Raw genomic sequence first — 22,911 nt, forward strand, 5'->3', positions numbered from 1 at the left:
CATATATAATTTTAATTTAATATTACAGTCTACTTTTCACATGTTAAATTAACATTGCAAGACCCATCAGAGCACAGAAACATAACCCCCACCAATCTGCAAAAAAAACCCTTTACAGTACAGTAAATACAGTGTACTCACCCAGAACAGGCAATCTCTCTGTTTAAAAAAAGTCAATAATCCAAAAAACAAAAATTTAAAAAACCAAAAAATGCAGTCTGTACATTACAATACCAGGCTGTACCAAACAGTCTGAAGACTCTCTCCGTATCCACTCACTTAACTGGTGGGATGAGTGAGGTACCAGACAAGCAGCCTCTTCACTAGCCAACTGTTAACTAAAAGTTCCAATTTTGCACTTTCCCCACCTCCCCCGCGTTTTTTTTATCCATAACTCAACCCTCCGGCCGCAAGTCGAAGCAATATTTTGCAGTCGGAGCTTTTTGTAACTCGAAAATTTCATAAGTAGAGATGTTTGTAAGTCGAGGCATCACTGTACTAGCCTACAGCCAGAAATAAAGGAAAAATCTCAGTGGATTGTTGATAAATTCTTAAAATTGTTACTGACAGTTGAGAAGCCAACTGATGGCAGAAAAGATAAGAATCTTAAATGTAAATGTTCAGAGATGTGCACATCAAGACAGAAAGACCCATTATGATCCTGCAAGAAAGAAAGAAAGAAGGAAAGAAAGAAGGAAAGAAGGAAAGAAGGAAAGAAGGAAAGAAAGAAAGAAAGAAAGAAAGAAAGAAAGAAAGAAAGAAAGAAAGAAAGAAAGAAAGAAAGAAAGAAAGAAAGAAAGAAAGAAAGAAAGAAAAACATTAAAGGGAAAATAAGATTTCTGGAAAGCTGAAGAAACTGAAGGAAATTTAAACCAATATTTGGGGTGCTGAAAGATCAACCAGGGACCATATTATCGAATCAGGATAACATAAAGAAAAAATGGAATAAATATACTGAAGTATACAAAATAAATGAAAGATAAGAAGTTCTTTCAAATAAGTATCTCTTCTTGAAGCACCTGGGGGTTTGGAAAGTGAAGTGAATTTCTGGTAAAATTCCTTTTTGCTGTGCAGTAGAAGTACAGAGACCCATAGAGGAGAATAACCACTAGTTCTCCAGAGTCCACTCCTTTCTCCTAAATTGGCATTTAATATGTCAGTGTCACATACAGCACTGATGGTACCTGTCTGTCATGGGTTTGGAGGGAAAGTTCCATCCTATGGGGAGTGGAAGGCGGGACATCAGGGGGGAGGAGCTGTACTGTATATATATTTGGAGCTTGTGTGGAGAAGTAGGAGTTGGAGTCTGTGTGTCAGACTGGGTACAACTGTTTGTCAGTTAGTACATACCTGATAGGTTCAGGTTTCTTTCTAGGTAGCCAGAACTGATAGGTTCAGGGTCTGTGCGTTACCTTAAGGTGTTCCGTGGGAACCAAGCTGTTGTATGTGTGTGATTGGGACTATGCCACGTTACATTATCCTATTTACCTGATTCTTTTATTTACCCTGTTTGTTGTTTCAATAAACCTTGTTCTTTTATTTATTAAAATCCATTCCTGGTCTGTGTGACTCCTTATAGGGAATGGTTGGTGGCAGCATAACTACAGGGTGGGATACTCCAGTAGGTCTGGGGTTGCCACATTGATTGGTGTCCAGCGTGTGGGATACGACTGGTCCAGTTGTCCAGTGGTCCAGCAAAGCCTTGGCAAGTGTGCCCAGAGCAAGGGGGGTCTAGTCAGGGAAAATCTGAGGGCGCGTAGGTAATCTTCTAGGCTTACCTCACGGGGAGGTAGGCTAGTGGAAGAACGTGCAAACTCAGATTGGGGGACTAGATTAAGGAGCTCTGAGGCAACCTGTTTTGGCGGGAAAGGGCTGAGGCAAAGCTGCGTGAAGTAACAGTGATCTAGCCTGTCTGCTGAGAGGCCTAGCAGAGGGGGTGGATTCTGTCTGGCAACAGTTGCAAGTTGGTGCTGGAGGAACAGCAGCAGTCTATAGAAGGCTGTTTCTGAGGCAAAAGGAAAAAAGTCGTCGTTTTATTTTGAGGCGTGACTTTTGAAGGCAGCCTGGTCTGGGGGGATTATGCCCTTGACTCGAAGCCAAATGGCAGAAATGGGGGAAGTGAGAGAACCACAGGGAGACCAAGGTTCTGAGGAGGAATTTGGCTCAGTGCAGGATGAGAGCACGGGAGAACTGACCTCAGAACTCAGAAAAATGCTCCTAGCCCAACAGCATGAACTGAGGGTGAGGGAGATGGAGGAAAGGGAAAGGGAGAAACAAAGACAATTTGAGTTAGAAAGAATGGCGTTTGAAAGGGAAGAGAAACAAAGACAATTTGAAAGGGAAAAAGAAGAAAGATTAGAGAGAGAGAGAATGGAAAGAGAAGAAAGATTGGAGAGAGAAAGAATGGAGTTTGAAAAGGAAGAGAAACAGAGACAGTTGGAGTTAGAAAAAATGGCGTTTGAGCTGAAGAAGCTGGAGATGATGAGTGGAAATGGGAATAACAATAATAATGAGGGGAACCCAGGGAATGGGGAAGGCAGCCTGTCTAAAACTGACCTGAAGAAATTCCCTGTGTACCACAAGGGAGATTGCCCTGAGGTGTTCTTTTCCCTCGTGGAAAGAGCGTTTGTGGACTTCTCAGTAAGGGAAACTGAGAAGATGACCATTATGCGATCTTTAATCAGTGGCAGCCTGGCAGAAGTCTATGCAGAGATGCCAGTGGAACTGCTGAAGGACTTCGCTGAGTTTAAAAAACTGGTATTTGCCCGGCATGGGATAAATGCTGAACAGCTGAGGCAAAGATTCAGGTCACTCACAAAAAAACCAGAGCAGACTTTTACCCAAGTGGGGGCCCAACTGGTGAGGTTGCTAGAGAAATGGCTGTCTCAGGAGGGGACAGAGACCTTCCAGCAGCTCAAAGACCTGATAGCGCTGGAACAATTTTATTCAGTCCTGCATGGGGAACTAAAGTTCCATGTGAGGGAGAGGAAACCTAAATCGGTGACAGAAGCGGCAGAGATTGCAGATTTTATTTCCCAAATAAGGAAGCCCTTAGGTGCTGAGGGGAAATCTGTGGGTAAGCCCAAAGAAACCTACAGCCGGTACTCTCAGGGACCAGGGAAAAACCAGCAAGAGAGAGGGGCCCATGTTGAAGGGAAGCCCTCTGACAGGAAACCACCAAGACCTCAGATTTTGGAGGGAAAACCAAAAACAGAGGAGAAAGACTCCAAGTACAGCAGAAAATGTTATTTCTGTCAAGGAAAGGGCCATCTAATCTCAGAGTGTGAGAAATTAAAGCAGCTAAAGGGAAATTTGCCTCATGATTTGAGTGGAACCAAGCCAAAAGCTGTGTTCTGTGTCCAGACAGAGCAAAGCTCCTTGCCACTGAGGGAGCCTGTTGCCATGGCGACTCACTCTGGACCAGTTACATCTGCTGATCAGGCTGGGGAAAATGGTCCTCTTGTGGAGGTCAAGCGCTGCTTACTAGTGAGGACAGATTCGCGATTGTTTGAGACCGCTGGGGTGGACGTAGGAATACTTGACCATCAGTATAGGGGGCTAAGGGATACTTGTTCCCAGGTGACCCTGTGCCATCCAGACATTATTCCTAGGAAGCATATAATCCCAAATGAGAGCCTGAAGGTGGCAGGGATTGAGGGGCAGGTGATCTCACTGCCAGTAGCTGAGGTACCTGTGAGCTTTCAAGGCTGGAGGGGAGTTTGGCGGCTAGCGATTTCATCGACTCTGCCAGCAGCCGTGCTCGTGGGAAATGACCTGGCTGAACATGTGAAACGGGTGCTAGTGATTACACGCTCACAAGCTACCACGGGGACAGTTCAGGGGGGTACTGAAGAGCCCGAGGCTGAAGCAGATGAGGGTAGTCCCGAAGCCGTGGCAGAAACCTTAGCCACAGACAGCAAATTTGGCCGAGAGCAAAAGGCAGATGCCACTCTCCGAAAGTGTTTTGAAAAGGTGACAGACACCCAGCTAACACCTGAAACCCCAGCGAGATTTCACGAGAAAAAGGGAATTTTATATAGAGAGACCCTGATGAATGTCTCAAAAGGGGGAGATGGGATCAGAAGTCAGCTAGTGGTACCTGAAAAGTATCGCCCCATGATCTTACAAAGGGGGCACTCTGACATGTTTGCTGCGCACTTGGGGGTGAACAAAACACAGCAGAGAATCACACAAAATTTTTACTGGCCTGAAATAGGGAAGCAGATCAAGGAGTTCTGTAAACAATGTGATGTGTGTCAGAGGCAGGGGAATAACCGTGACAGGACCAAAGCGAAGTTGTGCCCTTTGCCTGTGATTGACACCCCGTTCAAATGTATAGGAGTGGATATTGTGGGACCTTTGCCCAAGGCCACAAAGAGGGGGAACCGGTTCATTCTCACCATTGTGGACCATGCCACGAGGTACCCCGAAGCCATTCCCTTGACTAACATCGAAACTAACACAGTGGCAGATGCCTTGGTGGGGTATATGTCCAGGATGGGATTTGCCTCAGAAATAATCACAGATTTGGGCACATTGTTTACATCAAAGCTCATGAAACGGTTATGGCAAATCTGTGGAATTAAACACAAGGAAACCACTGCCTATCACCCCGAAAGTAATGGGTTAACGGAGAAGTTCAATGGGACTCTGATGCGCATGATTAGGGCTTACTTGGCAGAGAATCCAAACAATTGGGACCAGAAGCTGCAATCCCTTTTGTTTGCTTACCGATCAGTGCCCCAAGCCAGTACCGGGTTCAGTCCGTTTGAACTTTTGTTTGGGAGAAAAGTAAGAGGTCCACTTGATTTAATCAAACAAAATTGGGAGCAGATCACCCAGGATGACCCACAAGATGTTGTGACGTATATAGACACTTTAATGAATGACCTGAAGAGAAACCTAGAGCTAGCAGCAGAAAACCTGCAAGCTCAGAAGGTCAGACAGAAAACCTGATATGACCAGAAAGCCAGGGAGAGGCACTTTAACCCAGGGGAGGAAGTGCTTTGGCTTAGGCCCTGCAAAGAGAACAAACTGCAGCTCAAATGGGCAGGACCATACAGGGTCATTTCCAAGGTGTCGGATCTGAACTACCTTATAGAACAGGAGGAACACCAAGCACGGAGGGTGGTACATGTGAATGCCCTGAAACCCTACTACAGAGGGGAACAGAGGGTTTTATTTGCCATAAAAGCAGCTGAGAGTGAGGAAGCTGAATTACCCTTCTGGGAGGGTAGAGGGGAAGTGAAATACAACCCAGATGAGGTGAAGATCAGTCCTGCACTCACCCAAGACCAGCAGCAAGAACTAAAAGTGCTGCTCACGAAATATCATAAGGTTTTTTCAAATAAGCCGGGGATAGTGAAGGGAGTGATGCATCGGATCCACACAGGGGATGCACCCCCGCAAGCAGTATCCCCGTACCGAGTGACGGGACCCTATAGGGACAAGGTGCGGAAGGAGCTGGACGAGATGCTTAGGGAGAACATAATCGTCCCCTCTTCTAGTCCTTGGTCCTCTCCGATAGTCCTGGTGGACAAGCCTGATGGGAGCATTAGATTTTGTGTAGATTACCGGAAATTAAACCGCGTAACCACTCCTGATGCCTACCCAATGCCCAGGCTAGACAACCTGATTGAAACCATAGGGGGTTGTCGGTTCATTTCATCGTTGGACCTAGTAAAGGGTTACTGGCAATTAAGGATTGATCCCAGGGATCAGGAAAAGACCGCATTTTGCAGCCCTTTCGGTCTATATGAGTTTAGAGTCCTTAGTTTTGGTCTCAGAAATGCACCAGCCACATTCCAAAGGCTGATGGACCAGACCTTAGCAGGGCTCAGTGACTTTACTGTGGCCTACATTGACGATATAGGGATCTTCAGCAATACCTGGGAAGATCACCTGAAACACCTGGAGATAGTGCTGCAGAGGTTAAGTGCAGCAGGGCTAACAGTAAAGGCAAGCAAGTGTCAGCTGGGTAGCCCAGAAATAAAATACTTGGGTCACATAGTAGGGGGAGGAGTGATCAAACCCCTAGAGGCCAAGATAGAAGCCGTTCGTGATTGGCCCAGACCCAACACCAAGAAAAAAGTCAAATCATTTCTTGGGTTGGTGGGCTACTACAGAAAGTTCATCCCGAGGTTTAGCGAGATGGCGACTCCGCTGACCGATCTGACGCGGAAGAAGACTGATGACCGCATCCCGTGGACCAGCGACTGTGAGGCGGCGTTCCAGAGGTTGAAGGAGGCGCTCGTCCATTATCCAGTGCTGCGTGCTCCCGACTTCGACCGGGAGTTCATCATCTACACCGATGCGTCTAACAGCGGGGTAGGAGCAGTTCTTTGCCAGGAGGATGAAAATGGTGACCAGCATCCAGTGTCCTACCTGAGTAGGAAACTCCAGAAAGGTGAGAGACATTTGGCAACCGTGGAAAAGGAGTGCCTGGCCATAGTATACGCGATTCAGAAGGCCAAACCTTACATCTGGGGAAGACATTTTGTTCTGTGCACTGACCACTCACCACTGCAGTGGTTAAAGACAATGAAAACCCATAATAGTAAACTTATGAGGTGGGCTTTAAACCTGCAAGATTTTGACTTTGAAGTGAAGGTGGTCAGAGGGTCAATGAACTGTGTTGCTGACGCCTTGTCAAGAAGACCCGACGAGTGAAGACGGCGAAGAAACCATGGACTGTGTATATTTTGGTGACCAAAAGTTAAATGTACCTGTTTATTGAACAGGCTTGGTTTGTATTAATAAAGGTAACTTAATGTATTGCAAATATTAATGTTTAAATGCATAACTGATATGTTTGACCTAGAGTGAGTAAGTATGGGTTATGGGATTGTGTTATAATGTATAACTGGTTTTGTGTTTTGATCCTGGTTGTTTTTTGGAGAAAAGCACTTTAGCTTTTCCCCCGCAAAACAACTTATAAAGAGGGGAGGTGTCACATACAGCACTGATGGTACCTGTCTGTCATGGGTTTGGAGGGAAGTTCCATCCTATGGGGAGTGGAAGGCGGGACATCAGGGGGGAGGAGCTGTACTGTATATATATTTGGAGCTTGTGTGGAGAAGTAGGAGTTGGAGTCTGTGTGTCAGACTGGGTACAACTGTTTGTCAGTTAGTACATACCTGATAGGTTCAGGTTTCTATTTAGGTAGCCAGAACTGATAGGTTCAGGGTCTGTGCGTTACCTTAAGGTGTTCCGTGGGAACCAAGCTGTTGTATGTGTGTGATTGGGACTATGCCACGTTACATTATCCTATTTACCTGATTCTTTTATTTACCCTGTTTGTTGTTTCAATAAACCTTGTTCTTTTATTTATTAAAATCCATTCCTGGTCTGTGTGACTCCTTATAGGGAATGGTTGGTGGCAGCATAACTACAGGGTGGGATACTCCAGTAGGTCTGGGGTTGCCACAGTCAGTAACTAACTCTAAGAAATTTATAGGAGAAAAAACAAAAAGCATAAACATAAAATTGCAAACATACTTAGCAACCAAATGAACAGATCAACAGCAAACAAACAATTGCCACAAACCAAGAAAAGAGAAGGAAAGGAAACACTTCACAGGAAGGCAGGGCTTTCTTTGAAATCTAAGGCTGAATATAATATATTCCCTCCCCCCCACACACACACACAAACTGCAGTATGGCAATGGAACCAATGACCTTGAGAGGTGGTGAGTGCTCCAACACTGGAGCCATTCAGGAGAAATTTAGACAATCAGCTGGCAGGTATCTGTATTCCTACACTGAGCAGGAAGTTGGGCTTGATGGCCTTGTAGGCCCCTTTCAACTTCACTATTGTATTATTCTATATCCTAAAGACCAGTCACAACAAAGCAAGCTAATTTGAATATTCTAGAGGTCAAATAACTTAATTAAGGATTTTCCTCTTCTAATCATGGCCACTTGTAGCATCTTTTCTACCCTCAGATAAAACTAAAGTGAAACCTAAGTAAATGCAGGAAAGTTCTAAACAGATATAAAAAGAACCACCTAATTTCTTAATATATTTGATCAAGTTTCAGTAAGTTTCCCATTTCCAAACAGCCTAGAACTTTTGCATGCATTTGCTGTTCAGTCCCAATAGCCTCCTTGACACATACAGCTATTGGTGAGGCTGAAGCGAGTCTTCTAAGAGCTTTGAACAAATTGTGTACATTTGTACATAGATGCCTTCAGTAGTAATTACATGCTAGGCTGTCTGGATTGGGGAACTTCTCAAAGCTAGGCAAGATTTTCTTACAAATGATGCAGCTGCTTTTCTGCCAAAGTCACACAGCTTCCCTTGGCTGCAGTTCTTTGGTGTCTGAAAAAGTTCCCTTGAGGTCAGATCAGTGATGCATCTCTATGACACAGAGAAAAAGAAATTAAATTTTAGGGCAAAGATGATTTGATGCAACCAACATCAAAAATTTATGCTTCTCAATAAATTAAGAAGAATTAAGTTGGAATGTCGTTTGATTGCCATTCCAATTTGGAGTGTTACACCAATTCCAGGGGTTAGCATTGTCAGAGATCTGCTTGCTGGGGAACTGTTAGAATATGGGCTAGTAGCAGCATCAGTGGTCACTGTGGCCTTCCATCTTCCTACACTTCCCTCCCTCCAGAGATGCTGCAGCCTACATTCCCAGAACATGAGTTATTTCCATCTCATCCACTGCTGCCCACATGCCATCTTTCCTTCCATTTCTCAAAAGCAAAGGCTGCTGTTCCATCCATCGTCCACTGTATTCCTAACAGCCAGGCTGTCTCTTCTCTGCCCAGCAACTTCCAGTGCCACCTTCCCAAGTAGTGAAATAGAGGATGATGAATAGCTTGTGGCATTGTCAGAGCACTCAAAAAGAATTCATTCTTGTGACCAGCTCCAGTTCAGGGTCAACTTACCTGGCTGATTGCCTCAGTTCAAGTGACATTTAAAAATAATAATCACACTGAGCTGGGAGTGAGGATGGGGGAAAGAGGATTCCAAGACCGCTTGCCTATGGCCTTGAGCAGCAAATGGGACCACGCTCTTCCTGCAACTGGAGTATTATTAAACAGCTGATGGCTTCATCTTGGGAAAGAAAAATACAAAATACCAGGTTAAAAAAAACAACGATCTTAGATGCACAACACTAAAAGCATCAAAGGAAAACAGCTTTTCTCTCCTTAGATACTCCTGTAATATAAATCCCTCTGGATGGAGAGGAAATTCAGTGTGCCATTAATAACAAGCTGATTTTTTTCATGCACTTGGAACAATTTTTCCAGCACATCTAGTAACGCAGCCATGCATATATAACTGCTGCTGGCATAGCCAAACAATTCCCATGCGTGACAACAAGGACAAAAATGCTTTGTGACAGAAATGCTTTGAAACACTAGGGTTTCTTAAAGAGTTAAAATATATGTTAAAGTGGAGCAGGCTACATTTTGTAGCCTATGTACAGCATTTGTGGTGATTTTCCCCTTCGTTTAGTCTTTTGTAGGGGTAATTCATTTGACGAAAATTGTAGGTGGCTGAACAGGAAATTGTTTGACCTAAAAAAAAGGAAAAGGAAAATACCACCAGCAGCCTCAGGGGAAGCCTCTTTGATTAGCCCTCAAAAGGACCCAGCTTTCTTGATGCTGCCTAGGCAGAAAGAGAAGGACAGGGACAGCTCAGGGATAGGGGGCCTCATTCCAAGACTCAGGGGTGGGGGACGGCTACTTGATCTGGTCACAAGCCATCTGAGCAAAAGGGATTTCCCTTCTTTGCAAGCCACTATAAACGGAGTGTGCTGTTAATCAATATACAGTACTTTGTTCATACTGTCCAGCAGTGCAGGCACTTCAGAGCCCTTCCCTTTATTTGTTTAGTTATTTTTAGTGGTTCATTTTGGTTAAGATTATTTTTTTTTTTGCCACAAATTCACAAGATTAGGGTGGGGGCAGCTAGGGCCCTCCAGATTCTTTTCTCTCTCTCTCTTTTTCTCTATTTATTTATTTTGAAATATTTTTACCCCACCTTTCTCCTTAAAAAGGACCCAGTGTGGCTTACAACAATTAAAAGGCACTATGTAAAGTTAACAACAGTAAGTATACAAATACTAAAAGGATCAAACAAATACCACACTAAAATGGTAAACAAAAGCAACAACAAAACACAGTGAAAACAGTAAGCTACAATAGTCCATTGAAAAACCTACTTGCCTGAAAAGAAAGGTCTTCACCTACTTATAGAATCATAGAATAATGATGTTGGAAGGGGCCTATAAGGCTATTGAGTCTACCCCCTGTTTAATGCAGGAATCCAAAGGATATCTGCCAGGTGGTTGTCTAAATTTCTCTTGAACACCTCCAGTGCTGGAGCACTCACCACTTCTTGAAGTACAGTAATTTAAGGTAATTTGTTCCACTGCTGTACTGCTTTAACAGTTGGGAAGTTTTTCCTGATATTCAACCAAAATCTGGCTTCCTGTAGCTTGAGCCCATTGTTGGGTGTCCTGCACTCTGGGTTGACTAAGAACAGATCTTGCCTCTCCTCTGTATGACAGCCTTTCAAGTACAATATTTGAAAAGTGTTATCATATCTTCCCTCAGTATTCTTTTTTCAAGGCTAAACATGCACAATTCTTTCAGTCTTTCCTCACAGGGCTTAGTTTCCAGCCTCCTGTCATCCTTGTTGCCCTCCTCTGAACTTGTTCCAATTTGTCAGAATCCTTCTTGAAGTGAGGTGTCCAGAACTGGACATAGTACTCAAGACGAGGCCTAACCAGTGCCGAATAGAAGGAAACTAGTACCTCATGGGATTTGGACACTATACTTCTATTAATGCATCCTAAAATAGCATTTGCCTTTTTTGTAGCCACATCACACTGTTGGCTCATATCCAGCTTGTGATCTACAATTGTGTATCCACCTGACAGTTATTATATCCAGCCCACACCTTGTTAACTTGCTAATCAGAATATCATGGGGCACTTTGTGAAAAGCTTTGCTGAAGTAAGGATATACAATGGCTATAGCATTCCCTCTGTCTATCAGGGAGGTTACCTCATCAAAAAATGAGATCAGATTAGTCTGGCAGGATTTTTTCATGACAACTCTATGTTGGCTTCTAGTTATTACTTCCTTGTTTTCTAGATGCTTGCATAGTTACCACTTTACAATTTGTTCCAGAATTTTTCCTGGTACTGAAGTCAGGATGATTGGTCTGTATTTCCCAGGTTCCTCCTTTTTGCCCTTTTTGTGGATAGGAATAACAATAGCCCTCCCTCAATCATCTGGCTCCTCACCCATTTCCTGTGATTTCAAGAAAATAATAGACAGTGGTACTGAGAGTTCTTCAGCCAGTTCTTTCAATACTCTCAGATGCAGTTCATCCAGCCCTGGAGCTTTGAACTCATTCAAGGTAATAAGGTATTCCTTTTCTATTGTTTATCAATCTCCAGATGCAATCTTGTCCCCTCCAACTGCACTTCACATTTATCTGGAGAGTCCTTTGGGAAAAAACTGAAGTAAAATAGGAACTGCTGCCCTTTCTTTGTCTTCTGTTATCATTTTTCCATGTGCATTGAGTGGTTGAGCCACTGTTTCTTTTCTTTGTCTTTTGCTCTGCACAAATGTCAAGAATGCATTTTTGTTGTTTTTAGTATCTCTAGCTAGCCTCAGCTCATTCTCAGCCTTTGCCCTCCTAATGCCATTCCTGCATTTCCTTGCTACTTGTCTGTACTCTTCCTTTTGGCCCAGCCTTCCTTCCACTTCCTACATGTGTCCTTTTTTGTTCTCAAGTCCTCTCTGAGCTTTTTGTGAAGTCACAATGGCCTTTTTTTGTTGTCTCCCACTTTTATTTTCTTGTTGGAATTGTTTGTAGTTGTGCCTTTAGAATTTCCTTTTTTAGAAACTCCCACCCTTCTTAGACTTCTTTTCTTGTTAGGATCTCCTGCCGTGGGACCTTATTCATCCTTGTTCTGAGTTAATTAAAACTGGATTTTTAAAAAAATGCAGCATATATGTGTGGCTATACTGTGGTTTGCTTTGACATCAAGAATTCTAGTAGAACATGGTCATTTTTGCCCAGAGTTCCCCTTACTGCCACTTCCTCCACCAAGTTGTCTCTATTGGTTAGAATCAAGTCAAGAATAGCTAGTCCTCTAGTTTCTTTCTCCACTTTTTGTAGGAGAAAGTTATCAGCCACACAAGCCAGGAATTTCTCGGAAGGGCCATACTTGGCAGAATTTGCTTCCCAACATATATCTAGATAATTGAAATCTCCCATGACTACTACATCATGTCGCTTTGAAAACCATGCAATTTTTTTTCAAATGTTTCATCCGCTTCCTCTCTTTGACTTGGCGGTCAGTAGTAGACTCCAACTACCAAGTTCCTTTTGTTTTTTGCCCCCACTAGATTTATCCAGATACTCTCAATGGGACAGCCACTCTCCTCCTCATGTATTTCTGTGCAGGCATGTGTATTTTTGACATATGCTGCAACTCCACTTCCCTTTATATTATTTTTGTTCTTTTTGAACAATATATATCCTTCAATTGCTGTATTCCAGTCAAAGGAACCATCCCACCAAATTTCAGTTATTCCTATCAAATCATATAAACAATAAATAGTGAGTTATATCTTCAATCTGATTACAGCCATAGACACCTATTCATTCTGAAACTGGGGTTCCACCCTTCAGGATATGCAGAGGGCATCCGTTGAAACTGAAGTTCTGAAAAAGCTTTGCGGTGCTGTGGAAAGGATAGTGCCTCAAAGTAGAATGGGGTAGCCCTATCTTGGCTGGCATCAGAGTCAAAGATCCGATTCCTAAGAGCTTGAGGACTAAAACAAAGAAATCTTTCCATCGAAAGACTGTAAACCTTTAACTTGTCTTGATACATCTGTGCCCATCTGCTAACCAACACCACTTGGTCAAGGAGTGGTTCTCCATGCTATTTAGCCTATAAGGTAAAGGTAAAGGTTCCCCTTGACATTTAGTCCAGTCGTGTCCGACTCTAGGGCATGGTGCTCATCCCCATCTCCAAGCCGTTGAGCCAGCCTTTTGTCTATAGACAGTTTCCATGGTCACGTGGCCAGCGCGACTAGACAAGGAACACCATTACCTTCCCACTGAGGTGGTACCTATTTATCTACTTGCATTTACATGCTTTCAAACTGCTAGGTTGGCAGGAGCTGGAACAAGCAACGGGAGCTCACTCCGTCGCGTGGATTCGATCTTACAACTGCTGATCTTCTGACTTTGCAGCAGAGAGGCTTCTGCGGTTTAACCCACAGTGCCACCACATCCCATATCATTTAGCCTATACAAATATCTAAAATAGGCCAAATCAATTTTGTCCATAATCTAAGGGAGACCCACCTCAGTCTTATTATGAGCCGAAGGAGTCCCTGGAAGGAGTCCCAGTATCTGCCTCAAGTGCTACACTCAATATGCCAGCAAGTTTGGAAAACTCAGCAGTGGCCAGAGAATTGGAAAAGATCAGACTACATCCCAATCCCAAAGAAGGGCAGTGCCAAAGAATGCTCCAAGTACCATAAAATTACACTCATTTCACACACTAGCAAGGTTATGCTCAAAATCCTACAAGACAGGCTTCAGCAGTATGTGGACCAAGAACTCCCAGAAGTACAAGCTGGATTTCGAAGGGGCAGAGGAACTAGAGACCAAATTGCTAACATGCGCTGAATTATGGAGAAAGCCAGAGAGTTCCAGAAAAACATCTACTTCTGCTTCATTGACTATGCAAAAGCCTTTGACTGTGTGGACCACAACAAACTATGGCAAGTTCTTAAAGAAATGGGAGTGCCTCACCACCTTATCTGTCTCTTGAGAAATCTATATGTGGGACAAGAAGCAACAGTTAGAACTGGATATGAAACAACTGATTGGTTCAAAATTGGGAAAGGAGTACGACAAGGCTGTATATTGTCCCCCTGCTTATTGAACTTATATGCAGAATACATCATGCGAAAGGCAGGACTGGAGGAATCCAAAGCCGGAATTAAGATTGCTGAAAGAAATATCAACAACCTCAGATATGCAGATGATACCACTCTGATGGCAGAAAATGAGGAGGACTTAAAGAACCTCTTAATGAGGGTGAAAGAGGAGAGTGCAAAAAATGGTCTGAAGCTCAACATCAAGAAAGAAACTAAGATCATGGCCACTGGTCCCATCACCTCCTGGCAAATAGAAGGGGAAGATATGGAGGCAGTGACAGATTTTACCTTCTTGGGCTTCATGATCACTGCTGATGGTGACAGCAGCCCCAAAATTAAAAGACACCTGCTCCTTGGGAGAAAAGCAATGACAAATTTTAAAAAGCAGAGACATCACCTTGCCGACAAAATTCCGCATAGTCAAAGCTATGGTTTTTCCAGTAGTGATGTATGGAAGTGAAAGCTGGACCATAAAGAAGGCTGATCATTGAGGAATTGATACTTTTGAATTGTGGTGCTGGAAGAGGCTCTTGAGAATCCCTTGGACTGCAAAGAGAAAAAACCTATCCATTTTGAAGGAAATCAACCCTGAGTGCTCACTGGAAGGACAGATCCTGAAGCTGAGGCTCTAATACTTTGGCCATATGTTGAGAAGAGATTCCCTGGAAAAGACCCTAATGTTGGGTAAGTGTGAAGGCAAGAGGAGAAGGGGATGACAGAGGATGAGATGGTTGGATAGTGTCATCAAAGCAACCACCATGAATTTGACCCAACTCTGGGAGGCAGTACAAGACAGGAGAGTCTGGCATGCTCTGATCCATGGGGTCACGAAGAGTCAGACATGACTTAACGACTAAACAACAGCAATAGGAGCCTTAACATAGAGGACTTGTGAAATTTATATTTAGATGGTGTTTGGAGAGTTCCATTCACTGACATTGCCTGTGCAGCTGGATTTGAACTGGGGGATGACACATAATCGGGTTCTGGTTTTGAAATAAACTGTAATCAGGCTTTTTAGGCATTTTTCCTTCAATAAGGCAGTCTTTGTATTTTAATTCAAAATTGCCAGTATTCATATTTGCTAAGTTGTGGGTAGGTTTCATAGCTGTTTTGAACCTGGTCTTTGGATAAATTATATGCATTCCCTATTTGAATTATATTGCTCTACTTTTAATATAACAGGTTCCAGAAGTTATGGGCATGCTTACCAGCTGCAAAAGTCCAAAGCATCTTGCCTGTCTACATTTCAGGCTTTGTAGGATAAACACAGGAGCATTTTATATCTATTAAGGAGTCCCAGTCATCTCCAGTATATCTGAAATATCCTGTGAACCTTCTAAATTAGATACTGATACACTATTTGGCCTTAGTGGCTAGTTGAAAATAGTAATATGGCACTCAGCTGATGATTGCACTAACACATCCATATCAAGACCTGTCTTCCCTGAGGTTTCTGGTTGGGACTGTTCATTAGAGTCTATTCTGCACATTGCCACCACAGGTGAGGACTGAAAGTTGATTTCTTATTTACTGAAAATATTTTTACCCTGCCATTCATCTATAAATATTAAGCCTGTATTGGAAAAGGTTAGACTGAAGACCTCAGTAGAACTTCTTAAATCACATATTCCACCCAGGGACCCTGAAGTCTTGGAATTAGTTGTCCACTTATGCATTATGCTGGTCCTTTAAGGCTGAGCAAAAATCTTCCTCTAATGTTTCTGATGTATCCATCACATTTCCAGCCTGGTAGTCTCCCTGGTCTGTACTGATGGGGTTTGGTGGAGGTGCTGCTCTTAAAATCCCCAGCTCTATCAGAGCAGCAATAGATTGCAATGTTGCTTTCATGTCAGAGATTTCTTGTTTTAAAGAGTGCAGCTTATCAAAGGTGTTTTGGCTTGCTTGTCCTGAGAGGAAACACTGATTGTGTAATGTATTTGCGAAGGCTTTCACGGCCGGGATCTAATGGTTGTTGTGGGTTTTTCGGGCTCTTTGGCCGTGTTCTGAAGGTTGTTCTTCCTAACGTTTCACCAGTCTCTGTGGCCGGCATCTTCAGAGGACAGCCCGAAAAACCCACAACAACCACTGATTGTGTAGTTGAGTCTAAATATTTCTGGCATGTGCACTATGCAATCCATGGGCTCCTTCTGACAGTTCCTCTTCAAGTTTGCTGTTGGATCCAGGGGTTGCGGAATATGAAGGTTTATGGGGTGGATCCATTAATACAATTGAAGCCCTTTCTAGAAATCCAGTGACCAGTTGGCAAATGTATTTCCAGCTTGGAGGTCCCCTACGGCAGCACTTAGGTGATTCCCTCCATTGTTAATGCCTGAGCTATCCAAAATAGTTGGAGTACTTGAGGCAATTGTCCCAGCTTGCCTTTGTACAGGGGAAATGGAATAAACATGCTGTATGGTAGGATCTAGGGGAACAGAAAACTCTGCAATTGATTTTTGGGATGGGACCCTCGGAAAATTTTTTGCCCAAGCATGGGATTTCTGGGACCTAGAAGAAATAGAAAACATTTCCCTCATTTGACCAGGGCCTTAATTAAGGTTAAGGAGACAGGGATAAGCAGTGAGGTGGCCAAGTTTGCAGATGACATGAAACTTTTTTGGGTGGTGAAGACCAAAAGGGATTGTGAAGAGCTCCAGAAGGATTTCTCCAAACTGGGAGAATGGGAGGCAAGATGGCAAATGTGTTTCGATATAAGAACATGTAAAGTAATGCACATTGGGGCAAAAAATCAAAACTTTAGTTATCAGCTAATGGGTTCTGAGCTGTCCGTGACAGATCAGGAAAGAGATCTTGGTGTGCTGGTGGACAGCTCGATGAAAGTGTCAACCCAGTGTGCGGCGGCACACTGAAGAAGGCCAATTCCATGCTAGGTATCATTAAAAGGGGGGTTGAAAATAAAACATTTAACATTATAATACCATTGTACAAAATGCTGGTAAGGCTGCACCTGGATTAATACGTACAGTTATGGTCACCTCACCTCAAAAAAGACATAGTGGAACTGGAAAAGGTGCAGAAGAGAGCGACTAAAATAATGACTGGGCAGGGGGACACCACCACCACCACCCCCGTATGAGGAAAGGCTACAGCGTTTGGGGCTCTTTAGCTTAGAGAAAAGGAGCCTGAGGGTGGACATGATTGAGATGTATAAAATTATGCAGAGGATGGATCAAGTGGATAGAGGGAAGATCTTTCCCCTCTCACACAATACCAGAATCAGGGGACATCCACTCCAATTGAGTGTTGGGAGAGTGAGAACAGACAAAACAAAATACTTCTTTACCCACCGTGTTGTCAGTCTGTTCTGTTCTGAAACCTTTAATTGCGTTTACAAATTACAACAACACAAGCAAAATAGGAGAAGTAAAATTACAAAAATTTTACAAATTAGGAGCGAGAAGCAGGGGACAATTTCAGCATTGCAGATAAGAAACCTGCAACAGCAGTGGTCAGGACATTACATTCATTACTCATGAAAATAAAAAGAATTGACTCAGAAGAATTGGAAAAATAGGAGATCCAAGGTTCTAGAAAAAAAATTCAGAGTTGAGAATGAGCAGGGCATTGAAACAGTATATAAACCAGGGTGTCAGGCATGTCTAAACAAAAAAAAAAAGTCTTTTTTCACAAGGGATATTGAAAAATCGACTGGCATGGGTGGCCGAAGGAAAAATATTAAAACAGGCTAACATAAAAGCTCTTCTTAGATGTGGGTTTACTAGAGAATGGAAATATTTGGGAGAATGATCCTGAGATGGAAAAAATCCAGCAGAAAGAGGGGAACATACAGGGTTAAGGTTATTGCATAGGTGATTGAATTCGGCGTGACAGAGCTTGTCCTTGATTATGGAATAAGTCTTAGTGAGATTCATATCTACCAAAGATTCCAGGGATATGTGAAGAGAGAACAGTTTCTTTTCAATAAGCTGGAACCAAGAAAAGGAGTAAGAATCACACAATAAATCATATATCAGGGATCCAGAATGTGAATTTAAAAAAAGACGGAGCCAAAATTTAAAAGTGAGTAACTAGGCAGTTGTGGAAGGCAGGTGAATGCCCAATTCTAAAGAAATAGTAGAAAGTCAAATTAAATTGGGAACTCCTAATATTCTGTGAAAAAACGTTGCTGCAACTTGATCAATATCCAAATTAACCGAGTGTATCCATATAGGCACACCGTACAGCAAGTGAGAAAGAATGTTGTTAGTCTGTGGAACTCCTTGCCACAGGAGGTGGTGATGGCATCTGGCCTAGTTGCCTTTAAAAGGGGATTGGACAGATTCCTGGAGGAAAAGTCCATTGCAGGTTACAAGCCATGATGGGGATGTATAATCTCCAGGCTGAAAAGGAAGGTACCTCCAAATGCCAGATGCAGGGGAGCGGCATTGGGAGACAGCTATCTAGTTGTCTTGTGTGCTCCCAGAGGCATCTGGTGGGGCCACTGTGAGGTACAGGAAGCTGGACTAGATGGTCCATTGGCCTGATCTAGCAGGGCTCTTCTTATGCTCTTATGTTGAAAAGTGCTCTACATACACATTGAGGAAATGAGAGAAATCCTTCATGCAAGGGGGGTAATCAAAACATGGAGGAGCATTATGTCACTTTGCAGAAAGAGCCATTCCACATGTTATCGAAATGTGTGGATAATAGGACAGTGTTTCCACCATTGATGGCAAAGTTCAACAATGATTGGTCCACACAGCCAAGGGGCTTCCTTCTTTATTCTTTCAATATGTGTCAGGTTTGCAAGCCTCCCTCAACAATATGAGCCAATTATGTTTCTAGTTTCCTTGTTTCATCATCACACAGAAAACAGTTGTATCTGTCATGTATACTATATACTAGTGAAAAATTCAACATCATGAAAATGATTGTTTTTCCTAAGTTTCCATCTCAAACACTGGGGGAAATGACAGTTTAAACACAGAATGTGCTCTAAAGAAGAAATAAGTAATCTCAAGCAGAATATTGGTTAGTTTAGAAAAAGAGGAAACAACTAAATGTGGATTTCAGAAGTATTCATTTCATTCATTCATTCAATCATTCATTCCATACGCTGGCATGAGAGGAATCTGAAAAATAAGAGGAAAATGAAAAAAAAAATACTGGGGTAACCAAGAAAATAAAATACGTACTAAACAAGAGTGCTGTAATTTGAGAATGAAAGAATTTACGCACTTCTGCAAACAAAGGAAAATTACTAAAAGGCAAATAGAGACAGCTTTCATTTAAACAAAGAGAACAGTCAATGACAATCAAAAAGCAACAGTGAAACTAAAAGAGTGAAACCCTAAACCTCAAATATCAGACTTGGTATAATGACAAATATCAGACCTGAATTCCACACTATGCAGAAACTTTATGCATGGGAAGTTATCTTTATTTTTTTCCCAACATCTGAGATAGCACTAACACAGTTACCACCTCCAAAACTACACTTTTTGCTATAATTTCTTGTAAAATATTTTTCCTTGTTATCACATTACACAACTCATAGTTCACTCAAGAAGATTTGAAAAAGAACTGGATTATAATAAGCTAATTTAATTAGATTTAGCATGATAGAGAAAAAATGTTCTGTAACAGTTATCATTCACGGTCTTACCTTCAGATCCAGAAGAAAGAAATACTCTGTCCTCTCTCTGGTAGATTTCTCTGGTATCATTGTTTAGGTTAGAGGTTCTTACATGTTCTAGACAGAAGCGGTTCACTCTGTCCCTTCCATGCCTGCCGGAGCAATAGCCTTGCAGCGCTTAGCTGCCTCCCGAAGTGTGATCAAGCAGACAGGACAAAACAAAAGGTTCTGGCCAGCCCAGCAACAAATGCTCCAACAACACGACACCTGTTTTCTCAGCTGAGGTGTGCCGAACAGACAATGGTTCTCAGTATTCTCACCGCAGCCGTCTCACTAGATGAGTGATTTACTTTTTTAAAAGATCACACTGGATAGTATATTTGCCTAAAGCAAACACATACAAACTGAAATACTTTTTTTTACTAACTTGCCCACTGATGCACGGAATCCTACACACACATACAGAAAAACCCAGGGCTTGCCCAGTGAGTTGAGGGAGGAATTTAAAAATTGGTGGGAACTTGAGTTGAAGAAAGGAAAGCTGTGCCCTCAGTTCCTTCATCTCCCACTTGCTTTTCTCTGGCTCTTCCCTTCTCAAAATGTACACAAGGTGGTGCCAAGAGAGGAAGAATTCTGATCTGCTAACCTTCTATGACAGAACATGACGTAAATCTCCCCTCCTTGCAAACAGTAATAAGAGTCTGTTCCTTTCACAGAGGAATTTGCTATTTGTATGCATACGTGGGGCCCCACAACAAAATGTTGCAGCATATCCCTAGTCTCCTGACAAGAAAGTTCTTGTTCAGCACTTCAGACAACCCAGAATGGAGTGACCACTCTTTTAAACGTTGCTAGAAAGCAGGAAATTGTCATTTATCGAAAGAGGACAAAGGAGGATACTGGTCTGCATGTAACTCACATATCCTCATATAGAAGCAATATGAAAAATAATAACCATAAATTAAACAGACACATAATACTGTATAGCTAAGTGCAATATAGCTACTGCTGTTACCAGGTGTCTTGCCTGCCTCCTCAGTTTGCTCTCCAGATGTTACCAGGCAGTTTCAAGGGTCCTGTTATCCTTTTTTATGGTTCTTGGTCTTTAAACCAGGCTTGGACTAGACAAAATCTCATACAGATGATAGCTTTCCCTTTTCCGTTCTTTAAACAAAGGACTGTTCTCTAGAGTAGATCACATGGCCACCCACAGAGCAGGACGCTTATATTGCTGGCATATAGGACTCGCAAGAGAGGGTTCAGGGCAGTGGAGGTAAAGGACATATTTTCACTTCCCTTTTAAAATTCCCTCTTGATGTTAAAAGGACAGGAACCTTGAAAAACAAAAATGTAGGACATTCACTCACTCCTACCCTGAATCCTATTCCTTTGGGGACACTATAAGCTATTATTGCCCATGGCTCCTGGACAGCTAGCAAGCATGTTAAGAAATACCTTTCTGTACTCCAAAGACGCCCTTCAACTATAATCAACCTATTAACTCTTTCTACACACTGAAAAAAAATCTATAAGGCTGGTTATTTCTAACAATCCCATGTCAATTCCTAGACCAAAGATACTAATGCTAGAGCTATAATGGGATATGTTTACAAATGAGTTGTCCAATTATGTGGGAAACTGAGACTTTCCCTAGACTGTTAGCAGTTATTAAACACAGCTTAACCAATGAAAATGTATGAGTTTTCAAAGGATTATTACAGTACAGGTATAGATATCAGTTCGGTCTGTTGGTCTTCCAACTGATTGCAGTTCAAACGAGCTCTTCAACAACCTGCCTGTCTAGGTCTTGCATACAAAAAGACACAATTAATTTACATCAATTGCAAAAAAAAAGCTTGATAGTACTGAATCTGAAACCAAGGCCATGAAACAAATCACAAACATAAACTAGCTTTTGGCACCTTACAGGACTTCATCAATCCTGGGTACCACAGTGCTCTGGAGGATAATTTGACATTACAGAGTCATTTTTATCATAAAATCTTCCCCACTGAGAATGAATTGCATGTTCTTTTAATCAAACATATTGGTACAATCTTTTTTCCAACTAAGACACTTCTCTTCTGGTCTGCAAGTTTATTAGACCAATAATTTCAATATCACCATCCTGCTTTATATTCAAAGCACATTCAGTTCCTTGTCCCTTCACCACTGAAAGTAAGGCCCAGGAGTGAACACTAGGTGTCATGCTAGAGTAATGAATGAATTCCATAGCACAGAAAATTCTTGTCAACATTCCTTCCTAATATCAGAGTTTACAAAAGTTATTCTTTTGGATTGCAGTCCCAGAATCCCCCAACCAAAATGATTGGCTATGCTGTCTGGAGGATTATAAGAACTGTAGTCCAAAAGAGTGATTTTCCCATGCTGTGCCCAATCCATAATGTTGTCATGTAGCATCTACAGTGGTGCCTTGACTTACAGCTCTGTTCGCAAAATTTTGCTTTGACTTGCGAACGGAGCTTTGACTTATGAACAAAAAAAATGCGGGGAAAGCAGGAAATTTGAACTTTCAGTTAACCATTGGCCAGCGAAGAGGCTGCTTGTCTGCTACCTTGCTCGCCCCAGCAGTTAGAGAGTGTGGCTATGGAGACAGACTGCCTACTGCCTAGTACTGCCTGGTAGTGTACCGTACGGTCTGTAATTTTTTATTTTGGCTTTTAAATTTTTTATTTTTGGATTTTTGACTTTCTTTTTTAAAACAGAGAGGCTGCCTGTTCTGGGTGAGTACACAGTATTTACTGTACTTGCAGGGTTTTTGCAGCTTGGTTTCTTTGCAAAGGTTTCTTTGGCTGCTGGGAGTCTAAAATGGAGTTTTAGTCGTTTGCTTTTAAAATCAGAAATGTTTTTCCAAATTTTTCTTCTGGTGGCTGCTGGGGGTCTAAAATGCAGTTTAATCTTTTGCTTTTAAAATCAGAAATGGTTTTCCAAAAGTTTCTTCTGGTGGCTGCTGGAATCTAAAATGCAGTTAAGTCTTTTGCTTTTTTAAAATATTTTATTTTTAACAAAGGGTAACAGGAAGGAAAAAGGGATTGAGGTTAAGGGGAAGAGGAGAAACAATGACATACTAACATCCATTCTATACATATTGCCATATCAAAATTCCAAATTGCTCTTTTTACTATTTTCTGCCTTCCAGATTTAAGTTCTCATTTTAATGCATGTTCTTCACGCAATGTCTGATGACTCAAACCATTTGTAGAATAAGTCCCATCTTTCAGTTGCCTTTTGTAGAGGACAGTCCTTCATCACTTCTGATAAAATGTCCATTTCCACTGTTTCCCATATCTTCTCTATAAGATCTTCTTGTTTCGGTACGTTCGGACTTTTCCAATTTTTGGCATAAAGAATTCTAGCTGCAG

General features: G+C 42.2%; 1 protein-coding gene across 1 annotated transcript in view; it reads right to left on the reverse strand.

Annotated features, from left to right (window-relative positions):
• Window positions 1-20,095, reverse strand: part of EVA1A (eva-1 homolog A, regulator of programmed cell death) — a 115,889-nt gene extending 95,794 nt beyond the window's left edge. Inside the window, exon 1 of the mRNA XM_072976776.2 lies at window positions 19,559-20,095. The gene's annotated coding sequence lies outside the window, so the exon portion shown is untranslated. The remainder of the gene's footprint in view (window positions 1-19,558) is intronic.
• Window positions 20,096-22,911: the final 2,816 nt, after the last annotated feature.

Source organism: Pogona vitticeps, chromosome 1 (genome assembly GCF_051106095.1).
Source record: "Pogona vitticeps strain Pit_001003342236 chromosome 1, PviZW2.1, whole genome shotgun sequence".
NCBI lineage: Eukaryota > Metazoa > Chordata > Lepidosauria > Squamata > Agamidae > Pogona > Pogona vitticeps.